This window comes from Oratosquilla oratoria, chromosome 11 (genome assembly GCF_046742065.1).
Source record: "Oratosquilla oratoria isolate Oo_2021 chromosome 11, ASM4674206v1, whole genome shotgun sequence".
In the NCBI taxonomy this organism is placed as follows: Eukaryota; Metazoa; Arthropoda; class Malacostraca; order Stomatopoda; family Squillidae; genus Oratosquilla; species Oratosquilla oratoria.
Genome location: NC_134787.1, coordinates 42,434,308 through 42,444,307, shown reverse-complemented (window position 1 = coordinate 42,444,307; position 10,000 = coordinate 42,434,308). Strand labels below are relative to the sequence as shown.

Genomic DNA, 10,000 nt, shown 5'->3' with positions numbered 1-10,000 from the left:
TTACAAGCATTCCTACCAGTCTGAGGCACGGTTATCAGTGACCTGTAACTCGACTTGGATATCTCTCACTTCCAGTCGGGGACAGTAATGAACTAAAGTCTAATAACTGAACAGATAATTTTAAGCAGGTAAACAGCATATCCTCAGTTTTGTAGTTTATTAAAAAAAATAAAAAATAAAAAAAAGAGTAGATTTTGATCACTTCCAGCAGTTCCATATAAGGCCAAAAATCATATTCAGTTTAGAGCAAAGTATATATATGATCAATACCTGCACTTATACTTTAGAACTCTCCTCTTCACAAATTATGCATGTAAGAGTAACTATTACTAAAGCCTTTTAACATTTGGGGAGTGTATGTAATATCAGATTTCCTTTTAGTTAGTTGATCATGATGACCTGGCATAATTTAATTCCTCCAGATTAGTGAGATCGTGACATTACAGTAAACTAATACACATCGGGCATATTCATTTAACCATACTGAAAGCGTTCGAAATCATCTCTTACGAAACGCTCCTTTGAAAGTGTGAGCCTTCATCTATGCTGGTTCTAATTCTACTAGGTTTTGTTTTCTCGTTTGTATGTTTCTTTTTTCATGAGGAAACTTCTTGATTTGCTCATTCTGCAGGTCTCGATAGCAGACATCGCAATGATGACCAGTACCTACGTTAAGCTGACCCATAAGAGTTATAACGCCGTTCTCCAGGTTGGCTCACAACTTGCTATCGAGTTCCAATACCGGTGAGCTAAATTTATGTACAGATCACCTTTTGTCTTGGTAATCAGATACTGAAATATGTGAAATACCACGCTCGTCACAAGGTTTAGGTGACTCAGGAAATTGTTCATATTTTCAATTAATCGTTAACACCCTGTCAATCTATTTGAAGTTCTGGTCCTTGCTTTTTTATTTTATTTTTTCAACTGATGAATATATGGACTTTATGGTATTGTATTAATAGTAAAATATATTCACATTACTTTAGTTTGAAATAGATAATCCCTTAGACATCATTGCATATATCCCTTTTCAGTTAGGAATAGTGAACTCATGATAATGGTGCATTGATAATTTTGTGCATTACCATCCATTCTGTCTAATTTTCAAATATTTCACATTTACAGATTCCAGGTAAATTCTGGTTTCCCAGCCATCATTTCGATGAAGTTTAATGGCCAAGAAATTTGCAATAACGAGAGTAAGTTGTTGTTTTTATTCAACGTGTCCGAAAGTAAAAATATTTTGACGCGTACGATATTTTCATGTGCATGGAATGGTTATTGGACAGAGTTGTCGATCATCTCGTTGCGTAGCATCTATGGGCAGCAACAAGTTCACTGACTTTGTGTTTACTTATGATGTTGTTCTTCTTGCGGAGTCGTTGGAGGTCCTGTTGATAGCCCTCTATTCACTACTCATGTAGGAGAGACCGCTTGAACTTCAAGTTTGCTGGACCAAGATCAAAGTCCAGGATTTTGGAGCCTACTAGATGACAGAGTCTGCCCATGCATGTGGCGAGGACATTGGGGTCTTGGAAAGCTTTACATAGCTTGGTAGTGTAGTGCATAAAAGTGGTGGGTTATGTCAGGAAGTACTTCGAAGGATTGTTATGGTTCATGGTATTATGAACTCGCTCAACCAGAGTATATGGCGTTGTTGTTATCTATAGGGTGCTCCAGAAAAAATGCCACAAATTTGATCTCAGTTTATTTAAGAACGGACAGAGATGCAAGAACAAGCTTTAGCATTCTGAAAAGCTAACATGATGGCAATTTGTTCAGCACTCAAGCAAACTTCTTAAAGTGCACGTGCTTGATGTGAGCACCACGTCGATTAAAACATGCTTTGATCCGGAGGCAGAAATTCTCCGCGACTTTGCGGCATGTCTCCGCCGTCACATTGGCTGCATAAGCTTCGACACTCTGCTTTAACTGGTCAAGGTTGGTTGGCTTGTTTGCATACACCTCTCCCTTAGACGCTCCCCAGAACCAAAAGTCCAAGGGATTGAGGTCAGGGCTATGAGGTGCCCACTCGTGTGTTGTGCGGAAACTGATCACGCGGGACCCGAAAAGCTCCTTCAGCAAGGCGAGAGAATCGTGAGCTGTATGGGGCGTAGCTCCATCTTGCTGAAATCACATTCTGTTCTTCTGGTGGACAGTGAACCTTTGACCAAGTTCAGTTTTGAACTTGTTGATGATTTCACAGTAACGCTCGCTGTTGACTGTCACTGTCTTGCCACCCCCGTCCTGAAACCAGTACGGTCGGAGAAGATCATGTCTGGGGTTGAATGCGATCCATGCAGTCACTTTGGCGCCCTTCAGATGTTTCTCACTCATCTCCTCAGGAGGCTCCTTGCCCCCAGAAAACGTTATTTTGATTGTTTGCCGACCCATTGAGGTGATAATGAGCCTCATCACTGAACCAGATGTTGTTCAACCCAACCAACCAGGTGAGTGCTCCAGCTTCTAGTCCAACCACTCACACGTTTCAATGCGCCTGGTCTTTTCCTCATCCTTCAAGACATGATGAGTGGAAATCCTGTAGGGGAAGAGCTTCAGATCATTCCTCATGGAGCGCAGCAGTGTGGTTGGTGAAAGGCTTAGCTCTTGTGCCCGTCTGCGATAGGACTTTTCGGGGCTTCTCACAACTGAGTCCTTGATTTGCCGGCGTTTCTCTGGCGTGAGGACTGGTTTTGCGCCACTTCTGCCCTTGTTGCAATTGTGGAGTGTTTGCTCCTTTTCGAAGTGCTTAACAACCCTCCAGATTGACTTGTTGTCCAGTGTTTTGACGCTACGGTGAAGTCCAAATTCGTTCTGGAATTTGCGACGAACCTCCACGTATGAATATGTCTCGTACCAGAATTGCACAATTCTTTGCTTCTGCTTTAAAGTAAACATTTTACAGCTAATCTGAAAAAGAAAAACATGGTTAAAATTGCCACTAAGTAGTTAACAAGATTTGAAAAGGAAATATTGGTAAAGCAAAAATTACGATTTTCACAGCCAAAAAAAATTGTGGCATTATTTCTGGAGCACATATGCAGGAGGACTGAGATTCGAATCTTCAAGTCACTTGTGTTCTCTGTCTCGCTATACGGCTGTGAGACATGGACATTGAATGCTGACCTGAAGAGGCGTCTCGATCATGGGGTATCGCTGCAATGACTTCGTATTAAATTACAAGACTTAGTCTATGCCAGTTACCAGCATTATTAGTATAATTAGTCCACGTTTGTGTTGTGTTTTCTCTTCATTAACTGTAGTGTTGTCTATGAACAAAGGTACTATGCTGTATGGTGAATTTGCTTTTCTGTTGTAGTGGAATGGTGTTTGTGCAAGAATTCCTGCAGTTTACTGTGCATGTTTGTGATTATATTCGTGTGTAGCTTATGAGTATTTTGGCTGTGTTTTGTGATGAGGTGTTTTTGGGAGTGACTTTTAGTGTGTGTTATGTTGCAGTGAATAACATATTGATTGGTGTTTTGAGTGCAGTGCATGCCATGTGGATCCAGTACTTGCAAAGTAACATTGGAGTGATGTATGTAATTAGTTCATGTGCCTCGTACGTGCGTATGAAGCATGTGTAGATGTCTGGGTTTGTTCCAATGTCACCGGCTAGGAGTAGGTATTTAGGTATGGAAGAACAGGTGCTAGTATACTGAACGCCTAATGTGAAACAGGGAAGATAGGTTGGAGGTAATTTGGATTTTGAAAGAGTGATTCAATTTTGGGACTGTTCTGGAGACCAGCTACTGGGACCTCGACGTGCTAACTCCGGGATGAGGGGTTGAGGAGTTTTGTTTCTGAAATCCATTGTGGGCGGCTTGATCAGTCCTCCTTTGTTTCAGCCGTGTCTTCACGCACAGACGCAATAGAGGAGGAAGCATTGTTTTTGAGTAAGCACTCATCTTTCCATTTCCATCAGTGACAACAACAACAGTACTAGCAACGTCTACGTCGTGGGACCACCCCCCAACCCCAAGAGTTGGGGGCCAATCAGCAGCAACTACCCCTGGCCATCAGCTCTACGCAGATGGCACCGATCCCCAAGGAGGAGCTACGCCTACCTGGGGGAGTACCACAATCCTTTTTTTCCAACACACAATGTTACGTTTTTTCTGCACTGAGGGGTCATTTTCCGGCGATCACCCCTCTTCTTCTACTTTTAGCCGGAGATGTAGAGAGCAATCCTGGGCCCACCACAAAATACACATGCCCAACATGCTCTAAACCCATTACTTCGAGCAGACAGACAAAGGGCTCAGTTCAGTGCAATATGTGCAAAAACTGGGCCCACCTCACTTGTACAACACTTGCTGACACAAACCAATACACAAACACTTGGACATGTTCTACCTGCCCTCCAGTAACCCCAATCCCACCTCCCCAACCACAGCCAACACCCTTACCCACTCCCAATTTCCCTTTGCCCTTACCCCCGATTAGTACTCCCCTTCCTTTGTCCCCGATCTCTCCTTTCCCCCCCTCTGACCCAGATCCTACACCTTCCCCACTACCACCCCAACCTCAACCCAAAAAGGCAACATACAACACATACAAAACACACAACATCAACATATTACAACACAACATTGACGGAATTAACACTAAAAAACATGAACTTGAACACTTTCTCAAACAACACAACATACACATTGCAATTCTACAAGAAACAAAATTAAGACACTCACACAAAACACCATCATTTCATAATTACACCACCATCAGACAAGACCGGACTGACGGCAATGGCGGTGGACTCATCACCCTGATCCACCATTCCATCTGTTTTGTGGACACAAGTGCCACAACCAAAATTCTCCTCCCTACCACAGATAACACAACTGAAACCCAATCCATTCGTATCCGCACAGGCAACAATTCAACACTAACAATAGTTAACATGTACATTCCCCCCCAATCATCCCCCACAGTTCCAAACACCTTCAGACCTCAACTCAGCCAACTAACCTCAATCCCCAACCTGATCATGGGTGGTGACTTCAACGCCAAGTCGTCTGCCTGGTTTGTCGACAACCCTGACACAGACAGAGGGCTTGATATACAGACTCAATTCGACTCATTGACTATCATGAACAACACGCATAATCATACACATATCCCATACCAAGCCCTCTACACTCCCTCCTCTCCTGATATCACCTTTTGCTCCCCCTGCCTAACCCCAACAACATCATGGAGAGTGGTCGGAGCCCTTGGTTCTGACCACCTTCCAATCATCATCACCACCAAAACAAGATGCACCCCAGCTGGCCACAGACACACTTACACCAATTACAAGAGAGCTAACTGGGAAGCCTTTAATGAAGAGACAGAACAACATTTTGAAACACTTAACAGTACACCAATCACAAACATAAACAATGCTGTGCACGCTTTTAATACAATCATACAAAACGCAGACAAGAGATACATCCCTAGAGGCAACAGAAAATCACACAACCCCAACTTCACACCAGAAATCCAAGGCCTCATCAGACAACGTGACACACTTAAACACGATACCCCCACACCTATCCCTCAAAACATAGCAGACCAAATACAAACACTAAACACTGTGATTGCCAATAAAATACATGAACAAAAAACACAAAATTGGCAAAACTTTATCAATACACTTGATCACAAAACAAACACCAGCAAATTGTACAAAACACTCAACAGCATCACACTATCCAACACTAACACTACACGCTCTCACGCAGCAATAATCACAACAACAGATAATCTACCCTCAAACAGACAACAAGCAAACGCACTCATACGTCATTTTTTCACAGACGAGCCATCTTACATCTCACCCTGACGACCGACGCACCATTCGACGTAAGAAAGACTTTCCCACAGACTCAGACTATACACCCTTCATAGACAGTCAGACAAAACTCATAATGCATAGTCTCAAGCACTCATCTGCCTGTGGCCCTGATAACATAAGCAACATCCACCTAAAACACATTGGACCACAAGGTATACACGCACTCACAAACATTGCAAACTACAGCTATTCACACAACACTATACCCGACATCTGGAAGCATGGTAAAATAATCACCATTCCAAAACCGAACAAAGACCCAACAATCCCAACATCGCACCGCCCAATCACACTTCTCTGCACCCCCTCTAAAGTCATTGAACGCCTAATACTTAAACTTGTCACACCATATATTCCCCTTGCTGACTCACAACACGGTTTTAGGCCACTACACTCCACAAACACTCTTCTGACAAACCTCACACAAAGAATTTTAGATGGCATCAATTCAGATAGGCCCCACCACAGAACACTTCTTATAACATTGGACATTAGTAAAGCTTTTGATGCTATCCCCCGCCACAACCTAACAAATAAAATATATAACACAGACATGCACAATAACACCAAAAGATGGCTGGCCAATTATCTGGCAGGCAGGAATGCTCATGTGTCATATAATGGCCAATCATCGCACATCAGAAACATTAAGAACGGAGTACCACAGGGCTCAGTTCTATCCCCCACATTATTTAATCTATACATGCATGACTTACCCACGCCAGACACCTCAGAAATACAAATCTCTTCCTACGCAGACGACATAACAATCACATGCACACATCGTAACACAGACAAAGCTGCAGAAATAATCCAGCCTTACCTTGACACACTCAACACATGGTTCATCAAAAACAGACTCAAAATAGCTCCAACCAAATCTACAGCAACACTTCTCACCAACTGGACAAAAGAACACAAATACATACCTCATCTCTACATCAACAACACTCTAATACCACACACAAACACACCGAAAATTCTTGGTGTAACATACGATACATCCATGTCTTTCAAACAACACCTCACAAACATAAAAAACAAATGCACACCTAGACTTAACGCACTCAAGTCAATCACTGGAACAACATTTGGACAAAACAAAGAAACTAATATAACAATATACAAACAATGCATACGCTCAGTGATGAATTATGCGAGTCCTGCATGGGCTCCTAATCTCAGTGAGACACACCACAACACCCTTCAAATCATACAAAACAAAGCCCTAAAAACAATTACAGGCTGCACAAATACATCACCTACAGACCATTTACACCATGAAACAAAAGTCCTCAAAGTCAAGGACCACCTCGACATGAGAGGCACACAAACACTTGCTGCAGCCACCACAAACACATCACACCCGCTACACTACATAGCAGAACACCCACACACACCAAGAAACATTAAAACTACACCCATAGACCTTTATTACACACAGATACTCTCTTCTCTTCCTCCACAACCACCAAATACCAGCCTCCGGAAACATATTCATAATCATATCACTCACCGCTCCATTAACACACTGAAAGACAACACACTGCTACATGCCAGACCCCCTGATATCCACCCTTCTGAATCCTCTCTCCCACGTAAGGACAGAGTCCACTTGGCCAGACTGCGATGCGGTCACCACCCAGCACTTCTAAGCTACCAGAAGAGGCTGGACGACCGTGTTGTGAACAGCTGCCCAGGATGTAACACTTCACCCCATACCATACAACACATAATGGAAGACTGCATTATACACAATCATGCACGCAAACAACACAACATACACTCTATAAAGGATTTGTGGGAAAACCCAGTTTCGGCTGTGGCCTTCCTTGGGGAGACGGGACTGCTCGGACAGACAGTCTAGGGAACGACAACAACAACAACAACACCAACAGCAGCAGCAACAGCAGCAACAACAACAACAGAAGCAACAACAGCACCAACAACAACAACGTCAGAAAGAGCTACAGCGGCAACAACAACAACAGAAGTAGAAACAATAGTAGCAACAACAACAACAACAGCAGCAGCAACAACAGCAACAACAACAGAAGTAGCAACAACATCAGCAGCAACAACAACAGCAGCAACAACAACAACAGCAGCAACAACTGCAGCAGCAACAACAAAAGTAGCAACAACAGCAGCAGAAGCAACAACAACAGAAGTAGCAACAACAGCAACAACAACAACAGCAGCAACAACTACCGCATCAGCAACAACAGAAGTAGCAACAACAACAACAGCAGCATCAACAACAGCAACAGTAGTTACAACAGTATCACCAACAACAGAAGCAGCAGCAACTTCAGGAGCAGCAACAACAACAGCAGCAACAACAGCAACAACAACAGAAGTAGCAACAACATCAGCAGCAACAACAACAGCAGCAACAACAACAACAGCAGCAACAACTGCAGCAGCAACAACAAAAGTAGCAACAACAGCAGCAGAAGCAACAACAACAGAAGTAGCAACAACAGCAACAGCAACAACAACAACAGCAGCAACAACTACCGCATCAGCAACAACAGAAGTAGCAACAACAACAACAGCAGCATCAATAACAGCAACAGTAGTTACAACAGTATCACCAACAACAGAAGCAGCAGCAACTTCAGGAGCAGCAACAACAACGACGGGAACAACAGAAACAACAACTATAACTCCTGGGAACTTATCATGCGGCAATGTCCCCTACAGCTACGAAGAGGTCTTGCGCTTGTCTTTGCTCTTCTACGAGGCTCAAAGGTCTGGAGAACTTCCAGACACTCAGAGAGTGACATGGAGGCGTGACTCTACCCTGGATGATGCCCAAGACCCTGACACTAAAGAACATATTGATTTAAAAGGAGGATACTATGATGGTGTGTATATTAATACCTACAAATCTATAAAGATTTGCTAGTGCTTGTACATGGCATATATGAAACTTAAGTGTATCTGAAACTGAGTCAGACACACACACACACACACACACACACACACACACACACACACACACATGTACATACTAATATCCTCATACTTTTTTCATATTTCGTATACCAGCTGGTGATTATGTGAAGTTTGGATTCCCGATGGCCGCTACGACAACCGTATTGGCATGGGGAGCCATCGAGAACAAAAGAGGCTATGAAGTTGCAGGTGAGTTTGGCATTGTTCATAATTTATTAGAATTTCTTTCTTTCTTTACTATAATTTTAAGTTTGGTTCCTTATTCCCCTTTTTTAAGGTGAATGGAGCCATGCGAAAGAAGCCGTCAAGTGGGCCACTGACTATTTCATTAAGGCGCACGTGTCAGATTTCGTCTTCTACGGGCAGGTGGGCAAAGGAGAGTGGGACCATGCCTATTGGGGAAGACCGGAGGATATGACGATGTAGCGCCCTGCCTACAAGATCACCAAAGACAATCCTGGATCAGATCTGGCGGGAGAGACGGCAGCCGCCCTGGCTGCAGCTTCCATCCTCTTCAGGGACTCAGACCCCACCTACGCCGATGACTGTCTCCAGCACGCCAGGAAACTGTACGAGTTTGCTGATACCTACAGAGGAAAGTACTCTGATTCGATCGCCGACGCCAAGGAGTACTATAAGAGCTGGAGTGGCTACGGAGACGAACTGGCGTGGGCAGCTGTTTGGCTCTATAGAGCCACTAATGAGACTTTTTATTTAACTGAAGCAGCTGATCATTACGAAGATTTTAACCTTGGGAACCTTCCTAACGAGTTCTCTTGGGACCAGAAAGCCCCAGGCGTCCAAGTGCTCCTCGCCCAATTAACGGATGAAACGGAATACAAAACAGCGATCAAAAGCTTCTGCGACGATATCATGAACAACAAGCCCCGCACACCAAAGGGTTTAGTGCACATCTCTCAGTGGGGATCCCTCCGTTATGCCTCGAATGCTGTCTTTGTATGCCTCCGGGCAGCAGCTCAGGGTATCAAACCCGACATCTACAGAGACTTTGCCAAACAACAGATCCATTACATCCTCGGAGACGCCGGGAGGAGCTTCGTGGTCGGGTTCGGCCAGAACCCACCCTTGCGCCCCCACCACGCCAGTAGTTCCTGTCCCGATCCACCGGCTACCTGCGACTGGTCAGTCTTCAGTTCTCCAGAACCCAACCCTCATCCACTGAATGGGGCTTTAGTC

The 10,000-nt window shown here is 43.9% G+C and overlaps 1 pseudogene; it reads left to right on the top strand.

Annotated features, from left to right (window-relative positions):
• The first annotated feature begins 3,326 nt into the window (after positions 1-3,326).
• Positions 3,327-10,000, top strand: part of LOC143030028 (uncharacterized) — a 12,678-nt pseudogene continuing 6,004 nt past the window's right edge.